A 20,379-nucleotide genomic window follows, 5' to 3' on the forward strand; every position below is an offset into this window, starting at 1 on the left:
CCGGGCAAGGTTTGGACTGTGTGCCGCCCCGGACCGTGCAGAAGTTGCTCGGTCGGGAAGTGACCGGTCAGACCAGGATGCTTGGTCCGAGGATGGTCGAAACCAGACAGACCGAGAGACCGCGCTCGGAAAGGCGCGGTCAGCCGTGGTAGTTGATTGACCGGCGAGAAGGCCGATCAAAGTAAGCATCCGGGCTAGGCTCGGCCGGGATGCCGCTTAGCCCGGTTCACCGTTTGTTTATCCGGTTAAGCGCTTAAGGTATGAAGCATGGTACGACCGAGGTAGGGCAGCTCGGCTGCCGAGCTCCAGCTGTGCTGACAGGCAGTTGAGAGCAGGTGATGAATGGCATGGTTTATGCTGACAGATGGGATAGCAGAGCCACGTGTCAGGAGATCACAGGGAGTGGATATGGGGCTCAGAAGGTATATAAGCATGTCTGCGCCCCCCATACGCAACACACGAACACTCTGTAAGGATTTCTTACACTCAAACACTCTCTCCCTTCTCTCTATTCCCTCTAAGGTGTGTGCTAATTTGACCGTCGGAGGGTGTTTCCGGCCACACACCGCCGGGTAGCTCACCGTTATTTGCTCGCAGGTGATCGGATATCGACGGAGCTCGGAAGAAAGGAATACGGGCACGCCGGAATATTTGCTCCCCGTACAATTATGGGCTACCAGAACTTGGGCCGGGCAAGGTTTGGACTGTGTGCCGCCCCGGACCGTGCAGAAGTTGCTCGGTCGGGAAGTGACCGGTCAGACCAGGATGCTTGGTCCGAGGATGGTCGAAACCAGACAGACCGAGAGACCGCGCTCGGAAAGGCGCGGTCAGCCGAGGTAGTTGATTGACCGGCGAGAAGGCCGATCAAAGTAAGCATCCGGGCTAGGCTCGGCCGGGATGCCGCTTAGCCCGGTTCACCGTTTGTTTATCCGGTTAGGCGCTTAAGGTATGAAGCATGGTACGATCGAGGTAGGGCAGCTCGGCTGCCGAGCTCCAGCTGTGCTGACAGGCAGTTGAGAGCAGGTGATGAATGGCATGGTTTATGCTGACAGATGGGATAGCAGAGCCACGTGTCAGGAGATCACAGGGAGTGGATATGGGGCTCAGAAGGTATATAAGCATGTCTGCGCCCCCCATACGCAACACACGAACACTCTGTAAGGATTTCTTACACTCAAACACTCTCTCCCTTCTCTCTATTCCCTCTAAGGTGTGTGCTAATTTGACCGTCGGAGGGTGTTTCCGGCCACACACCGCCGGGTAGCTCACCGTTATTTGCTCGCAGGTGATCGGATATCGACGGAGCTCGGAAGAAAGGAATACGGGCACGCCGGAATATTTGCTCCCCGTACAATTGGCGCCATCTGTGGGAAGCTTGACAGACAAAACCTTGTCTTCCAGGTTCATCTGATCGCCGTCCATGGCGAACAACGACGAGTTCCCGTTGTCCGCCATCGATGGAGCCACCCCGGAGTATACCCGAAGGAGAGAGGGACCACCTGCCGTCCATCCAATGGCTGACTTGGGGACGCCCACTGGAGGACAGTCAGGAGACGCGCGGGATAAGCGCGGAAGGAGTCATGGGCATTCACGGAGTCCAGACGGTCACCGGCGGAGAGACTCACACGCCAGGCGACTGGAAAGCAAGTTAAGGGACCAAGACGCTGTCATCAAGCGGATGGCGGCGGAGATGGAGGATCTTAAGCGGCATGTCAAAGGGAAAGGTGTAGCTGGAGTGGGTGACCACAGTGAGCGCACCCCATCCCGCCGTTCAGGCGGACAGAGTCAACGACGTACTCAGTCCATATCTATCACCAGAAGTTACCAGGTTGGTGATTCCGACGTGCGTGCAGAAAAGTCCAGCGCGCAAGACAGCACCTACAAACCCTCACGTCCGGCGACGACGTCGAGGTATTCTTATTCAGCTCAGTCAGAGGACTTACGGGCAGTATTAAGGGAGCGGGCTCGCCGGCGCGAAGCTCAGAGAATACCAGCTTTCCAGCGGCTCTCCTACGGGGTTCATGCCAGCGAGGAGGTCGGAATGCCTCCACCCCGCCAAACAGTGCCAGCATTTGAAGATACAGACCTGGCCAGGCTGAGTGCCACCCCTTTTTCCCTGGAAATAGAAACAACGCCGCTTCCGGCAGGCTTCCACCAGCCTAAGTTCACACTCTACGACGGCAAAACCGATCCTTATATGCATGTGAGCCACTTCCGTCAGGTCATGGCCGGACATAGGCGAAATGACGGACTTATGTGCCTAATCTTCCCGTCCAGTTTAGGTGAGCTGGGCTTAAAGTGGTTTGAGAGGTTGCCGGAAGGGAGCATACAACGGTGGCATCAGTTGGCCGAAGCGTTTGTTACGCGCTTCAAAACCAACACAAAAACACCAAAGGAAGTTGATCACTTGCTGAGTGTCAAGATGGAACCGTGCGACACACTGAAGGCATATAATTCAAGGTATTGGGAGACCTTCAACGAGATCCTGGATTGCCCGGTCAATCTTGCCATCACGCAATATAAGCGTGGTCTCCCGGTCGGACATAGACTGCGGGACTCGCTTACCATGCACCAACCGACCTCCATGGGCCAGCTCATGCAGCGCATCAATGAGCACATCCGAGTAGAGGATGATGCGTCAGCTTCCACCGTGAAGGCCACTCCAGTTGGAATAGACAAGAAGACAGCAGGCAAAGTGCACGCAGTTGGGCAAGAGTCCAGCCGCTCAAATGACCGAGCAGAGGACTCAAACCGAGGTTCAAATCGTAAAAACCGGGGTAGAGGACGTCGGAATGACCGGGATGACTACCCCCGTGATGACGTTGAGGACGCAAACAGGAGAATGAAGGCAAGGACTGGCATAACCACGGTCTTCAAGATTCCAATCTATCGCATACTTAGCGAAATCCGAGACGAGGAGTATGTCCGGTTTCCTGCTAAGTTGGGCGATGGACAGGGGTACAATCCGCGGTATCGTTGTACGTTTCATCGGGAGAGGGGCCACCGGACTGAGGATTGTTTGCCTTTGCGACAACATTGGGAAGAATTGGTTGCGGCCGGGCATCTGGACCTTTACATTGATGGCGGCGTGAAACCAAATCAGGCTCCGGTCGATCCCAGGGGACAGGATGACCGAGATGCACCACCACAAGGAGTTATTAATGTCATCCACGGCATCGTGGAACCGGAGCGCGTTTGCGAACACCGGGGCATGATCAAGAAGGCAGAGCATATGAGGGAAGTTTTGTCAGTACAGCCTGCCATCAAAAGGGGGAAGACAGAGGAGAAAGATGTGATTAGTTTCACCTCAAGGGATTTAGAGCGTATCCAGACGCCGCACAACGATGCTCTTGTAGTAACATTACGCATCAAAGAATTTGATGTTAGACGGATCTTGATCGATCAGGGAAGCTCGGTCGAGATCATGTATTATGATGCGTTCAAACAGCTCAAACTCCGTGAGACAGACTTGGCTCCAGCCACTTCGCCACTGGTTGGATTTAACTCGCAGCCGGAGTGGCCATTGGGAAAGATTATCCTGCCGGTCAAAGCGGGATCCGTGGTCAAGCAAGTGGAGTTTTGGGTGCTACAAGTGCCTTCAACGTACAACCTTATCCTTGGAAGAGGATGGCTTCACGCCATGCAAGCCGTAGCATCGACCTACCACCAGGTGATGAGATTCCCCTCGGCTATGGGGGCAATCGAGGAGATTTGGGGTGATCAGGTCATGTCCAAGCAGTGCTTCGTGGCGGTCAACGGGAGCCGGGCAGCCAAAGGATTCATTCAAATGATCGAGGGACCGGAGGACCGGAGTGTCTTGGATGATGTTGGCACCAAAGCAGAAGACAAGGCTGTTGAAGAATTGTTTGAGGTGCGGATTGATGCCGAGCAGCCGGACAGATTCTTCTTGCTCGGTTCAAGTCTCTCGGCCATGGAGAGAACCGAGATGATTGAGTTTTTGATGGCGAACATCGAAGTCTTTGCATGGTCGCCCTACGACATGCCTGGTCTTGACCCAAGCTTTATCTGCCATCACCTCAATGTCTTCCCTGGAGCAAAGCCAGTCATCCAGCGAACAAGGAGATCGGCGCTGCATCACGCCGAGGTAGTAGCAGAGGAGGTAAAGAACTTGCTTGAGGCACGAGCAATACAGGAAGTGCACTACCCTCGGTGGATTTCCAACACGGTAGTGGTGCCCAAGAAAAATGGAAAGTGGCGAGTTTGTGTCGATTACAAGACAGTCAACCGAGCTTGTCCGAAAGACAGCTTCCCTTTGCCGCGCATTGACCAGCTAGTGGATTTGACGGCTGGACACAATCGGCTCAGTTTCTTGGATGCGTACCGCGGCTATCACCAGATTGCCATGCATGGGCCTGACCAAGAGATCACCTCCTTCACGACTCCAAGGGGACTCTTTTGCTATCGAGTTATGCCTTTTGGTTTGAAAAACGTCGGGGCAACCTTTTAGAGGATGGTGACCAAAATGTCTGCTCCTTTGCTCGGTCGGACAATGGAGGCTTGCATTCAAACAATGTTCGCCATTCTGAAGAAGCACAAGCTGCGCTTGAACGCCTCTAAGTGTGCCTTTGGTGTGGGATCCGGGAAGTTTTTGGGTTTCTTAGTCACGAACCGGGGCATCGAAGCAGACCCCACTCAGATTAGAGCCGTGCAAGAGTTGAAGCAGCCCAGCTCGGCTAAGGACGTGCAGCATCTGGCCGGGATGGCCGCCGCGCTCAATCGATTTATAAGCCGGTCATCAGATCGCTGCCGCCCTTTTTTTCAAGCATTGAAGTCAAAGTTCTCATGGGATGACGAGTGTGACCGAGCTTTGGCCGAGCTCAAGGATTATTTGTCTTCTCCGCCGCTGTTGGTTACACCAGAGCCCGGTGAGGAACTCTACCTTTACCTTGCCGTCTCCCAGCACGCAGTAAGTGCGGTGTTAGTCTGGGCTGAAGGGATCAAGCACCTCCCAATTTTTTACGTCAGTAAGACCTTGCTGCCGGCTGAGACGAGGTATTTGCCGCTGGAAAGGCTTGCGTTGGCACTGATGATGGCTTCGAGGAAATTGGCACATTATTTTCACGCCCATACCATCGTCGTACTGACCGAGTTCCCCCTCAAGGCCTTGTTTGAGCGCGCAGACTTTTCAAGCCGAATATTAAAATGGGCGGTCGAGTTGGGACAGTTCGATGTGAAGTTCCAGCCGCGCACCGCAATCAAAGCCCAAGCCTTGGCCGATTTTGTTGCCGAGTTCTCACCCGGCACTCATCCGGTATGCCCGGTCGACATTGCCGAGGCAGATGATGAGACTCCCATAATGCCAACCGAGGAACTACCAGCTGCAGAAGGTCGCGCCGCGGACTTAGCGCGCACCATCGAAATTCCCTCAGTTTGCACGGTAATACCGGTGCTGCGATGACGGAGTTGTGTATCACCAACCCATCCACTCTGTCCGGTACCGCATCACCAAGGGGGGCAGGAATGGTTCCACACAGCTCAGAACTTGATGATTTGCCTACGGACTTGGGCATTCTGAACCAACTTGCTGAGTCCGGTGCCGAATCCTCAAGGGGGGGAGGAATGGTTCCAGGTGGCTCAGAACTTGCGGCCGGATTCACACCGCAACCTGGTGATTCACCTACGGACTTGGGCATTACGGACCAACTTACTGAGTCCGGTGTCGAATCACCAAGGGGCACTGAATTTGAACCGGTCAACACCAAACTTGACACCGCACGGCCGAGCAGTTGTGATCCCATTGCCCTTCGCAACTCTCAGGACCCATCTGACTGCTGGAAGCTTTTTGTGGGGGACATGTGGAAGCTTTTTGTTGATGGCGCGTCCAACCGTCATGGTGCCGGCCTAGGTATCGTTCTTATATCCCCGGACGGCCTAACCATTGAGCATTCTATCACACTCGGCTTCCCGGCGTCCAACAACGAGGCTGAGTACGAGGCGCTTCTTGCTGGGCTCAAGAGCGCAATCCAAATGAAGGCTGCCGAGCTTCTGGTATATAGTGATTCCCAGCTTGTGGTTAACCAAGTTTCAGGGATTTATGAAGCGAAGGACGACAGGATGGCGAAGTACCAAGCTCTGGTCAGGGACCATATCAAGCAGTTTGAGGCAATCAGAGTCCAGCGGATCGGCCGGGAAGAAAACAGCCGGGCTGATGAACTCGCCGGCCTCGCTTCCATGGTAGATAGCACGTCTCCAAATCCCCTGTTGATTGACTTTCTTCCGCGGCCAAGCATTGAAAACGCCGGGCAGACGGATGTACTCTGCGCCGAGCTAGGCCCTTCATGGATGGACCCCTTGATCTTGTTCCTCAGAGACCGGACTCTTCCAGCGGACAAGAAAGAAGCACACAAAATCCGAGTGAAGTCAGAGCGGTTTTGGCTCTCTCCATCAGGCGCGTTGTATAAGAAGTCCTTCACCGGTCCGTATCTCAAGTGCGTGCACCCGAACAGTGTGGAGGCCTTCTTGTTTGAAATTCATGAAGGCATTTGTGGCAGCCACATCGGGGGCAGGTCCTTGGCCTACCGAGCTATTTCACAAGGGTACTGGTGGCCGTGCATGCAGGCCGACGCGCAAAAATATGTCCGCAGGTGCGAGAAATGCCAGAAATTCGCCCATCAGATCCACCAGCCTGCCAGGGAACTTCTTCCCCTCACCAGTCCTTGGCCTTTCGCCATGTGGGGGCTAGATATAGTGGGACCATTGCCAACAGCACCGGGCAACCGGAAATTCTTCATCGCGGCCACAGATTACTTCACAAAGTGGGTTGAAGCTGAGCCCTTGGCAACCATCAAAGAGAAAGACGTGAAGCGATTTGTCTGGCAGAACGTCGTCACGCGGTTTGGCGTCCCGAAGATTTTGATCTCTGACAACGGCACCCAGTTTGACGGTCGCCTATTCAGAGGATTTTGTGAAGATCTGAAGATAGAATTCTACAACTCCACCCCGGCCTACCCACAGTCCAATGGTCAAGCCGAGGCGTCAAACAAGACTATACTGGATGGGTTGAAGAAACGGCTGGAAAAGGCCAAGGGAAAGTGGGCTGAGGAATTGCCCAGTGTACTTTGGGCATACCGAACAACCCCGCGACGTTCAACCGGGGAAACTCCATTTGCTCTGGCTTACGGCATGGAGGCGGTCATACCCTTGGAAGTTGAAATGCCCACCCTCAGGACCGAGAGTTTTGGGCCCGAGCTAAATGCCGAGGCTATTGCCTTGGAGCTGGATTTCGCGGAAGAGCGCCGGGAGAAAGCCCTCATCCATGTGGCCGCCTACCAACAGGAGCTCTCCAAGAAGTATAACAAGACAGTGCACGCCAGACCGTTCAAAGTTGGAGATTGGGTTTTGAGGAAGATTATGGGCAACACCCTGGTGCCAGGAGAAGGCAAACTAGGGGCAAATTGGGAAGGACCCTACAAGATCACTGGTCTGGCTGGCAAGGGGGCTTACCACTTGAAGGATCTAGAGGGAAGAGCTATACCCCGGCCATGAAATGCGGCCAACTTAAAATTGTATTATTTTTAAGCTTTTTACTTTCCTCTTTTTGTAAAGAAATTTTTTGGCTTGCAAAGCAGAATGTAATTCTTTTTGTCAAATTATAGAAGTCATTTTGCTTTAGCACTTGGATTATTGTTTTAATGTTACGGACCGAGATGATGTACTCCGGTTGGAAGAGTTGGTGTTTTGTCCAACTTAGGATTCCCAACCGAGATGATGTACTCCGGTTGGAAGAGTTGGTGTTTTGTCCAACTTAGGATTCCCAACCGAGATGATGTACTCCGGTTGGAAGAGTTGGTGTTTTGTCCAACTTAGGATTCCCAACCGAGATGATGTGCTCCGGTTGGAAGAGTTGGTGTTTTGTCCAACTTTGGATTCCCAACCGAGATGATGTGCTCCGGTTGGAAGAGTTGGTGTTTTGTCCAACTTTGGATTCCCAACCGAGATGATGTGCTCCGGTTGGAAGAGTTGGTGTCTTGCCCAACTTTGGATTCCCAACCGAGATGATGTATTCCGGTTGGAAGAGTTGGCGTTCTGTCAAACTTTGGATTCCCAACCGAGGTGATGTATTCCGGTTGGAAGAGTTGGCGTTTTGTCCAACTTTGGATTCCCAACCGAGGTGATGTACTCCGGTTGGAAGTGTTGATTTGTTCGACTTAGTTACAGCCGAAGTGGCTACTTCGGTTCATGAAGTTGTCTTGTTCTGCTGAAGTGCTTGGACCGTGTTATGCATTCCGGTTCGATGAGTTATACTGAGATGTTTTGCTGAAGACAGAACTAATCACAACCGTGCAGACACTTGCAAAAATTCGAATTTTTCATTGATAAGAAATTCATTACAAACGGAGGGGACAGAGCCCGGTTACATTAAAAAAGTTGGAAGCAAAAATACATAAACAAGGAAAAAGAACACTAAACTAGGGGGGAGAGATTGGTGAACTCGTCTTCGCCGGCATCAAGGTTGACGGTAGGGCTGACTTCTTGGGCACCGGGCTCAGCACTGCCGGGCTGTTCTGGCACCTCGGCCTCCTCTGCCTCCGAGTCTGTGTCGTCCTCACCATCTTCAAGTCCCTCCTCGGCCTCCGCTTGCAGAGCGCTGAATACGTCATTTGCGTAAGGCACAAGGCAGACCGGTAGAGAAGCTGGGGGAGGGTGGGCAAATACGTCGGTGTCGGAGCCTTGGCCGAGGTGTTTGCAGGCGGACTTCCAACCGGCCTTGAAGTAGATGTCTTGTGTTGCAAAGACCTGCTTCTTGTAGTTCTGCTCGGCCTCGTTGAACCCGGCGTTGTTGGCAGCCCGGCAAGCCTTCCTCTTCGCCTTCTTCAAAGTGTTAACCTCGGCCTGGAGCTCGTTTTGTTTTTTCTCGGCTGCATTCAGTTGACTGAGCAGCCTGTTATTATCATGGTTGGCCATCTCGAGAGAAGCTTTAGCCCGGCCGACCTCGGCTTGAAGGTTTTCAACCTGGCTGGCAATGTCATTGGCTTTCTGCCTAAGCCGGTGGATGCGCTCCAAGACCAAATGCTGTTTCTGAATGGCCTGCACAAAGAAGCAAAGTACATCAGAAAGGGGACCGAGCAAGAAGGACCGAGCAAACACTTGTGAAATGTTAAAAAGAACGGCGACTTACCCTGGCCATGGACTTCACGGAAGATTTTACCAGCCGGGTGTCAGGGACGTGGTCACTGCCTACCACGTCGCCCGGTAGGAGAAATGCTTTGGAGAGATCGAAGGCGAGCAAATGTTCTTTGTCAGCCTTGATCGAAGCAGTCGCCGGGATGTCCTGTCCCCGGTGCTTCAGCTGAGGACGCCAAGCGGGCACGGGAGCAGGAGTTTCAGCTGGATGTTCGGTTGTCAGCTCGGCGATGAGCTCGGCGGAGGGATCTGCCCTTGGTCTTTTTCCAGCCCGGCGCGCTTCTCTGGCAGATTGCCCGGCAGCTGGAGCTGGAGAAGCAAGGGCTACCACGGCTGCACTCGATTGACCGGCAGCCGGGGAGCGGGCGGTGACGCTCGGTATCTCGGCTGAGGTCGCGGTTAGAAGGTTTTTGATCCGAGATCTTTTGGCCATTTCTTGCTCGTCGGTTAACCGGATTAATGGGACGTCTGGTAGGGTTGGATCTGGAGGTGGCGAAGGAGCTCTGAGGAAGTCAGTTACTCTACTCCGGCGCGGAGCAGAATATCTGTAAGTCGGTGTGTAGCCGAGCAATTCGTTGCAGTCTCGGTGACGGTAACTAAGCACGGCCCGAATTGTCTCGACGTTGGGGAATTGGTAGTTGGCTTGCAGGGCTTGGATAGCTGCAAAAGAAACAGGGAAACCGGTTAGTTAAACTAAAGAATTAAGTTCACCGAGCAAGTTTGAGTGGCTTACATGAAGAACCGAAGTCCTTGCTTATGAACCAGCCCGGCACCTCGGCTGTTTCATAGTTGCCGGTCACCCAGAAAAAATCATCGTCGTGCATATCTTTGTCCGGGGTGCCGGTTACGATTTTTTCCTTGCCCGGTCTTATTTTCAAGTAGTAAGCTAGGCCGTCACCGGTGTGGCCCATTGTGTATTGCCTCAATATCTCGGCTAGGCCTAAGTTGGTGCCTAGCCGTTGGTTCAATTCGTGAACACCGTTGATTATTCTGTAAGTGTTGGTGGACACCTGCGTGGGTGCTAGCCCGGTGCGGCGGAGGAACTCGGTTATAAGAGGGTTGAGCGGGAAACGAAGACCCCCTTCAACGATGGATAGCACGGTGAAGGGGCACTCCTCCCTACCCCAAGGTGTGGTCTCCTCTTCTGCGAGCTGCAGGTGGACATCGGCCGGGACGCCGTAGTCCTCCCTGAACGTAGCCAGCGCAGCCGGAGTATCCACTAGGAAGCGGAACTTCCCCATTTTTGGCCGGCTTAGTGTATCCCGGCTGAGGGGTTTGGCTCTGGGTATTGGATGTTGCCCGGTCCTGAGAGCCTCAGGAATGACAGTGGTCCCCTTGGACTCTGCAGGAAAAGGATGGTAAGTGTTAGCGCGGTCGCGCGAAGGTGCTGGATTTAGCTCGGTCATTAAGTGTGCCAAACCACCTCGGTTATCTATTCTATCTAAGGAGCCCGGTCGCCCAAGCGGACCAGATGTTAGCCCGGTTGAACGGCCAAGTCGTTTTGTTATCTCGGTTTTCGCCTTGGTTGAAACAAACATGTTGTTATCCCGGTTTGGTCGGTTTTTTGGATCAAAAGAAGGCCCAAAGCCCGGTTCACCCCAGTTCTTCAGTGTTCTTCAGGAAGACGAAGAACACCAAGAACAGTTGGGGCGTTTGGGACGGATCCCATGGCCTTTGCCCTAAATGCTACGTTTTTATGCCCTAATGTGTGTAAAATAAAAGAAAATAGCAACATAAAAGGGATTGAGTATCTTACCTGTGAAGGGCTGAGGGTGTTCTTCCTAAACACGAAGAATGGCAGAATGGCAGTCGAGCTTGAGCTTCAGAATCGTCAGAGATGGAGGCAGCAGTAGGAAAAAATGGAACGATGGGGGGGAGTTTGTATAGGCGAAAGAGACCGCCCAAATTCAAAATCTGACAAGAACGGCGGGTTGGCTTCTCGATGACCAATGGGAGCTCGCCACGTGTCCCCATTTATGGCTACGTCAGGATTGAAGCGACGGGATGAAGAGACGAAGAGCCAGCCGAGCTACTTTCGACGAAAAGGCCGTAAGCCGAGGAACATGACCGGGTAAGGATAGCAGATTAGCTCGGCAAAGGCTTAGCGTCTTGACGACCGGAGAAATGTTATCTCGGTCGAAGTGAGTAATCCCAGTCACGCTTTCGCGGACGGGATTAAGGGGCAATTGAGAGGGTGATTTATGATCCGGTGTTGGGCCGGGGTATCGATCGGGCAAGCTGAGGGCCCAGCAGTGCATTGGGCTGAGATGATCAACTGTTCACCCGGAGATGGGCTACCAGAACTTGGGCCGGGCAAGGTTTGGACTGTGTGCCGCCCCGGACCGTGCAGAAGTTGCTCGGTCGGGAAGTGCCCGGTCAGACCAGGATGCTTGGTCCGAGGATGGTCGAAACCAGACAGACCGAGAGACCGCGCTCGGAAAGGCGCGGTCAGCCGAGGTAGTTGATTGACCGGCGAGAAGGCCGATCAAAGTAAGCATCCGGGCTAGGCTCGGCCGGGATGCCGCTTAGCCCGGTTCACCGTTTGTTTATCCGGTTAGGCGCTTAAGGTATGAAGCATGGTACGACCGAGGTAGGGCAGCTCGGCTGCCGAGCTCCAGCTGTGCTGACAGGCAGTTGAGAGCAGGTGATGAATGGCATGGTTTATGCTGACAGATGGGATAGCAGAGCCACGTGTCAGGAGATCACAGGGAGTGGATATGGGGCTCAGAAGGTATATAAGCATGTCTGCGCCCCCCATACGCAACACACGAACACTCTGTAAGGATTTCTTACACTCAAACACTCTCTCCCTTCTCTCTATTCCCTCTAAGGTGTGTGCTAATTTGACCGTCGGAGGGTGTTTCCGGCCACACACCGCCGGGTAGCTCACCGTTATTTGCTCGCAGGTGATCGGATATCGACGGAGCTCGGAAGAAAGGAATACGGGCACGCCGGAATATTTGCTCCCCGTACAGACCCAATCATTCATGTCCGACGATCTTTGGCCCGATCATTCATGTCCGACGGCCTTTGGCCCGATCATTCATGTCCCACAATCTTAGGCCCCGATCATTCATGTCCAACGGCCTTAGGCCAAATCATTCATGTCCAACGGCCTTAGGCCCAATCATTCATATCCGATGGCCTTTGGCCTAATCATTTATGTCCGGCGGCCTTTGGCCCAATCATTTATGTCCAATGGCGTTAGGCCCAATCATTCATGTCCAACGGCCTTATACAAATTAGGCATATAAAATACTCGAGCGGACCCCTTTGGTATGCAAAAGTGCTGGTTACTTCATTTTTACGCTCGAGCGTGACTTCGGATGCTCGAGTTGAGAGTCAAGCTACATGGCTCCCCGCTCGAGCATGAATCTCCCTGCTCGAGCGGATGTCCATGGCTGCAAAAGTTCTGGGAACTAGCATTTCACGCTCGAGCGGCGCTTTCCCCGCTCGAGCGGACATGCCGAATTCTAGGTTTTCGAGCAGCCAATTTGAGCTTCAAACTTGCATTCAAACTAATGTAACTTGCATATTATGACTCATACTCCACATACAAACCTTTTAACATGATACAAATGCTAAATTACAACATTTTGAAGCTCAATTCCCATGGATCAATTTCATACTCATACAATCTTTGCCAAACCCATCTTCAAAACATGTGGTTGAGTCTCGTAGTCGCATTTTCCATGGATGCATGCCGTAATTGACTTCCAATTAAACTCATTTAACATATCTTATACACAAACATGAGGACTCATAACAAATTGCTACATGCATGCACACATTGATCTCAATTTCATCATGATTTGCATGCTTTGCATTCAAATATGCACCTACAAGGCAATTTCTTACATGCATGTGTATTTTAACTTCAAACTCACTCAATTCAACATAAATCCTCATTCTTGGTTCCATTTTAACTTGAATTCACAATATTACAACCTTAACTCATAAGTCTTTGCTCAATTACTCACCTATGAGCTTCAATCTTCACAAATTCTTGTTAATTCTTGAGTGTAGCTTCCCAATCCACAATCTTTGAGTCAAAATGCACAACTCTCCCTCTTTCTCTCTCTAGAATCGACACAATCTCTCTCTAGAGTGCAAATTTAGATTTTGAGCTCAAACATATGGTGAGTTAAGTCCAAAAGGGCCTATTTATAGGCTCATCTAATTAAACTTGATTAAGGCTAATTAATTATACCCAATTCAATCAGTTTAATCTAATTATTTTGATCCAAACCAATTTCTAATTAAATTTCACCGTAGACTATAAATTACGCCAACCACAATGGCGTAGTCAATTTCGGTTTCTGTGGCCAATAAGGCCTTCAATTTTCAGTTCAAAGCATAGATTCCAACAGATTTTCCTGCGGTGAACAGATACAAAGCCAAAACCACATATAATCATGCAATTAACATCCAAATTCGAATTAAGCACATAATTACAAATATAAGCATGATTAATTAACATAGTACAGGGCAGGGTTATCACATTTGGCATACTAAAAGTGGTATTTTTAAAAGTAAAATTGGTCTATTTTATAAAGATTAATAAAATAGTTAATAAGTAACTAAATACATTTGGGAATGTTGTTTTTTATTTATTTTTAAAGAGACTTATATATTCAAAACAACTAATAATATATAAATTTAAAGTGATAAAATCGAAATGATATGTCGAAATATACTGGTACGTACCGTACTGATGGGAAAAATTGGTACGTTTGTCGATACGAGTTTGATAACTATGCTTATAACACTAGTTCCCTTCCATGTTTCGATTCGACTACTTTTAATAATTTGATATGAGGCTTTACATGGTAACAATCTAGAATGATGACTCTCTTCAAGGCAAATCTCAATGATGTGACAGAAAAATAATTATTTTTGAGCATTTATTTTTAGGTTTTTTTTTGGATAAGTATTTATTTATTTTATTTTTAGGTTTTAATTGAACTTTTTGTAGAAAATTTCAATTTACAGACTTCATTTGGATATCATTAAAGTGTATGCCTTACTCCTTTTTCAAAATGTCTTCTTTTTTTTTTTTTTTTTTTGGGTGAATAAGACATAAATAAAACAGCAAAATATACAAAGATACAAGGGGCATGCCCCAGGACCTACAGAGCTATACAAATAGGCAAAAACCACGAAGAACAAGACAAAAGACAAAACATAAGTGAAGACGAACATAAGTGAAGGAGCTAAAAGACAAAACAACCTGGAACAGCCATACATTAACAAAGGCTGCCAAAATTCAAAACAGTCAACAAAGACATCAAATCCGCAGAGCAGACCGAAAGGGTATCAACCAAAGGCCTAAGATGTGCAGAGAAGTTATCTGCTGTATGTACCCAACATCTAAAACTATGGTAAACCCAACTATATTCTCTAGTACATCCCACTAGAGTAGGCCAAACTGAGTATGATTTAAATAGCTACAAACAGTAAATTAAAAACAGCTTCTGAACATTCAGCAATTTTGGAAGGCGCATATAGCAGCCATACCCATTGATTTGGAGTTTCACACGACAGCTTTTAGATGACTAATCCCGAGAGTTTCCACTGCAGCTTTAAATGACAAATCCCTAAATTGCAGAGATTGAGTATTCGAGTTAACCAAGGTAGAACGACCCATAGATTTGGAGGTTCTCACGACAGCTTTAGATAACAGGCCCCGAGATTTTCCACTGCATTTGCGTGTGCAGGCTAAACATAATAGAATGACCTGCCAATGAGTAACAGAAGATAGAAACCATGAGAATTAAGTAACCAAGTCAGAAGTAGATTCTCTCAATTTTGATCTCACTTCACTCGACCCACAGTATTGAATCTCACCACACTCGGATAAAGCTTCCTTAATCTGCAGTAAAGATACAATATATATAGTGGTTAGCTTGTAAAACATATAGATTCTAACGTCACTCAACCCACAGTGAATTAAGTAACCAAGTCAGAAGTAGATTCTCTCAATTTTGATCTCACTTCACTCGACCCACAGTATTGAATCTCACCACACTCGGATAAAGCTTCCTTAATCTGCAGTAAAGATACAATATATATAGTGGTTAGCTTGTAAAACATATAGATTCTAAATTCACTCAACCCTCAGATTTCGAGGAACTAGTGACTATATGTCTCACCACACTCGACCCACAAATAGTATTCATCTTCAAGTGATCACACCTACACATTTAACAGCTAGTTAGACAAACACTCCATGTTAGACTCACTTCCACTCAACCCACAATATACTGAACTCACATCACTCCGTGGTCCTCCCACCATTGTAAAGATGGGGCTTCAGAATGGATCTAGGGAGGTTCCATTGATCAAGGAACCAATCATCACCTGTTGCAATAGGAATGTTGCTAACAGATAACATTCTATTTCTTACCATAAGTACAATAGATTTGATGATAATCTCTACAGGTTTATATTCTTTGTTAAAAACTCTATTGTTTCTTTCAAGCCAAATATGATATACAGTTGTGAGAAAAGAAAGTCTAGTGATGATGGATTTCATGGACTTACCTTTGCTCTCTCTGTCGACAATAATAACAGTCTCAGGCCAAGAGACCTGCTGCCATTGCACATTACACTTACCTTGCATGACATGCCAAATTCTGGATGTGAAACTACACTCGAAGAAGAGGTGTGGATGGCTTTCAGTTAAATCAAGACAAAATGGGCATGTAGGACTAGAAGGGATTCCAAATAATTGGAGTCTATCACTAGTATTCAGCCTGCCATAGATAGCCAGCCAAACAATGAAGCTAACTTTGGGGATAGTAGCATGGCCCCAGACAAGGTTATACCAAGGCACCGAATCTTGCTTGTATCTCCACAGATCCCAAGCAGACTTAATTGTGAAGGCACCATCAGGGTTGAGAGCCCAGATAGTAGTATCCCTCTCCAAGGGGTTAGGAGGGCAATTGTTGGGAATTTGGGAAGTTAATTCCCTGAGATCCCAGGAGTTGGGAAAAGGCCAATGCCAAGAGTTCCCAACTATAATTTTACTGACTTTGGACTCCCCATTTAAGCCAGAGTCATACATGATTCTGTCACCATATCTTTCCCAGATAGGGCCAAGGTGGTGCCAATTGTCATACCACAAGAAGGTGTTCTGGCCATCACCAATCCTATGTTTAATAAGAGGGTGAATTGCTGGCCTGAGAGAAAGGATTTTCCTCCAAACCCAAGAAGGGTCATTAGGAGTTTTAATTTTCCAGAAGCATTTACCCTTTATGAGATAGATTTTGACCCACTGGCACCACATAGACTTTTCCCCTCCAGAGAACAAAAACCATACATGTTTAGCAATGGCAGCCTTGTTCCAAACCTCCATAGATTTGAACCCCAGGCCACCCTCTTTCTTAGGGACACAGACTTTATCCCAAGCAATCTTCGCACTATGCTTGCGAAGATCAGTACCAGACCATAGGAAAGCTCTAAGGAGGCTCTCAATCTCCTTAATAACTTTCTTAGGTAAGATGAATAGAGATGACCAATAAACTTGCATAGAGAATAAGATGGTTTGGATGAGCTGGGCCCTACCCGCATAAGATAAAAGTTTATTGGTCCAGCTACTAATCCTCTTAGTGATCCTCTCAACCAGAAGTTTACAGTCAGTGGCTTTCAACTTAGTGGTAATGAGAGGCACTCCAAGGTATTTGACGGGGAGCATACCCTCAGAGAAAGTAGCAATGTGAAGGATATTGGCCCTTAATTCCTCAGAGCAGCCAGAGAAATAGATATTACTCTTGCTAGGATTCGGGGTGAGGCCAGAAAGAGCACTAAACTCATTCAATCCTTCCATAATCAAACGAACAGTGTTAGTATCACCCTTACTAAAAATCATAAGGTCATCAGCAAAGCAAAGGTTAACAATTTTGGTTTTCTCACATCTCCAATGAAATTTGAATAGAGGATTCTTAGACTTTTCCTCCATAATTCTAGCCAAAATCTCCATAGCTAAGACGAACAGATAAGGAGACAGAGGATCTCCTTGCCTTAGTCCTCTAGCCCCTTTGAAATAGCCATGAAGGCTACCATTAATACATATGGAAAAGGATGGACTAGTTATGCAAGCTTTGATCCAGGTGATCACAGTTTGAGGAAAGCCCATAGCAGTAAGAATGTCAATGATAAACTCCCATTTGACAGTGTCATAGGCTTTCATTATATCAACTTTCATGGTACATTTAGGAACAGGGGAGTTCCTATGATAGCCTCTCATGATTTCCTGAGATAAGAAAATATTATCCGAGATTCTCCTACCTTGCACGAAGGCAGATTGAACAGGATCAATGAGGTTAGGAAGAACCCCTTTAATTCTGTTGGCTATTATTTTAGCAATACATTTGTAAATTGTATTACAGCAGGAGATTGGCCTATAGTCACCAACTTTTACCGGATTAGGAACTTTCGGAATGAGCACAATTGTAGTGTTGTTGATTTCAGACAGAAGTTTCCCAGATTCAAAGAAGGCTCTTATGGCCTGGGTTATGTCTTTACCAACAATACTCCACGTGCTTTTAAAGAAACCAGCTGAATAACCATCAGGGCCAGGGGCCTTATTGGTTTTCAGGGACCAAAAAACATCCTTGATTTCCTTATCAGAAACAGGACTGGCCATCTTAATAGCTTGGTCGTGAGTGACCCTAGCTTTAATCAGATCATGAACTCTCGTGGTGCCTCTATGATTGTTCTGTGATGGAGTGCCAAAAAGTTTAGAAAAATAATCAATAAAAGCCCCTTGGGTTTCCTCAGAATTAGTTGAAACCCTCCCATCCTCCATCTCAACATTGAGAATTTTCCCTCTATTGATGTTACTCTTCACAGACCTAAAAAAGAACCTGCTATTCTTATCACCCAGACCAAGCCATTGGACTCTAGATTTTTGATGAGCCAATTTCTCCTCCACAGCACTAAGATCCACATATTTTTTAAACAAGTTCCTCTCAAGGAGCTGAAAAGAGCTATTGCAAGGATCTTTGTCAAGTTTCCATTGGATGGAATCAAGCTCAGCTTTAGAGGCCAAAACTCGAGTTGAAATGTCACTAAACTCTTTCTTATTTAAGGATTTAAGGATAGGTTTAAGGCTGCGGAGTTTCTGACAGATTCTAAACATTAGGACGCCTCTAATATACTGATTCCAGTCCTGAGCCACTTTGGGAAGAAAATCCTTATGCTTAGCCCAGAAATCAAAATATTTAAAGGGTTTTTTGAAGGATTGGGCCTTACCAGAGACACTGACAACAACTGGCGAGTGATCGGAGATACTAGAAGGGAGAAACATAGCATTAGAGACAGGGAATTGGTCAATCCAAGACTCATTGACCAAAACTCTATCAATCTTAGTGGCAATGTAATCCCCCCTAGTCCTCTTATTCGCCCAAAAAAAATGTCTTCTTAATCGTACACAAGAATCTAAATATCTTTCTAATAATTCTATTCAGGTCAAATAGTTTCCCGGACCCATTTGTTCATCTATATTCTCTATAAAGTATGCATGATAGGGTTTCTATTGTTCAACATCTCTCTTTTTGTAAATGTTTAAGGCATTTTGGTTTGTTAAATTGGGTGTTTGGATAGGCAAATACTTCAATGGAAATTTTGGATAAATCTTCTTGTTTGGGGGTCATTTTTTATTTTCTCTTTATGATTACTTGTAGCTGTATCAAATTGAGCAATTCAGAAATGAATTCCAAGGTAGAAATTGAACTAGTATTTGAAGTTTTGTTGACTTTCTATTAGTGGGGGTACGAATGTCTTATTGCACGTGAAGGCGTGTTAAACTTGGTACACTTAAGCTTTGTTCTATTGGATATGTGGTTCATTATTATGCTTATCTCACAAGGAAGAGTAGGTATGTTATCTTTCCCTAAATAATAGTTCACATTCCTTTTTCTTGAATGTCATAAAACTATCGTCCAGTGTTAAGGCACTGAGTAGTTTTCTTTATATTTCCTGCCATACACTTTGTTTAATGTTAAATACAAATTTCTCACCTTTTGGATAATCAACAATAATTATTCATGAATGCATTTAATGGGATTATGGCACTTCTCGAAACTATTTTCATTTCTGAAGTTGATCATTTTATGCATGCGTGTGTGCATTGGCAGTCTCCTATTTGATGCTTGTTGTGATTTATGCATGGTGTTAATGTTGGTCAAGTTGTTGGTTGTCTTACTCTTTGATATATGTTTTTATCTCTGTGATATGTTTCTGTTCACTAGCTGCTTATTCTTTGCCTTTATTGCTGAATAGGATGATTACCTCGATGTAGGAACTTTATAACTAGGCCAAGCAGGAGGGTTAAGTGAGGTGCTTAGCATAGTGCTGATTGGAGTTTCAAGAATAATCCAACTTGCAAGATCCATGAAAGGTCCAGGGGATCAGTAAAGGTTTGTTAGGTGGAAGTTCTTGAAAATTGTAGTCTTTTAAAATCCCTTTCTAGAGTTACCACCGCAATGGTTTGTGTATGGCTTTTCTTTTCCCGTGTTTTCTAGACCATTGATCTGTCTCTTTAAAGATGTGCTCCCTCTAAGTCGCATTTCTTTACATTTTGGTTCTATAGAAGTTAATTATGCTACTTTGCCAAGCTGAGCTGTGATTTTATTATGAACAGAATTTAGCACTTCTCAGTAAACTTCATATAGAAGTGAATTAGCTATGAAAGTTCTGTAGCTTGACTCCTAAGTACTATGATGACTGTGTTATGTTTATTTATGTGGTTCTTAAGATATGGTGAAATAGTTTTGTTTGTCTATTTAGAGCAGTAAAGGTACTTTTCTATTGATAATTGTATTTTCTAGGCACATAATATTGCTAATCTCTTATTGGATTGCAAGAATCTGTTACAATTGATCTTTCTATGGAATTTTGACTACCAGTGTTCTTTGGAAAGCTTGAGTTTATTAGTGTCAATGTTATTATGTGGTGAAACTATGATCTAGTTGCTTCTACAATATTTTGTTTAGATTTCTTTCCTTTTACATAGGAACAAAGCATGCGAAGCAAAGCAAAATCAAAATGGAATGTATTAGCACTATTCATCTCATTAGAAATTAGTATTTAATGACATTCCATTTAGTGCAGCTATATTTTGACATTCGTGTAGATGTTGGCTAAGGATTCCTAGTTCTCAACATTGCCATTTGCAGATGGGAATGGGACAATCCTTTGTTGCAACCCAGTTATTGCTAACAAAGTTTTACT

This window comes from Camellia sinensis, unplaced genomic scaffold (assembly GCF_055761805.1).
Source record: "Camellia sinensis isolate YWXY unplaced genomic scaffold, ASM5576180v1 Unanchor3, whole genome shotgun sequence".
Taxonomy (NCBI): domain Eukaryota; kingdom Viridiplantae; phylum Streptophyta; class Magnoliopsida; order Ericales; family Theaceae; genus Camellia; species Camellia sinensis.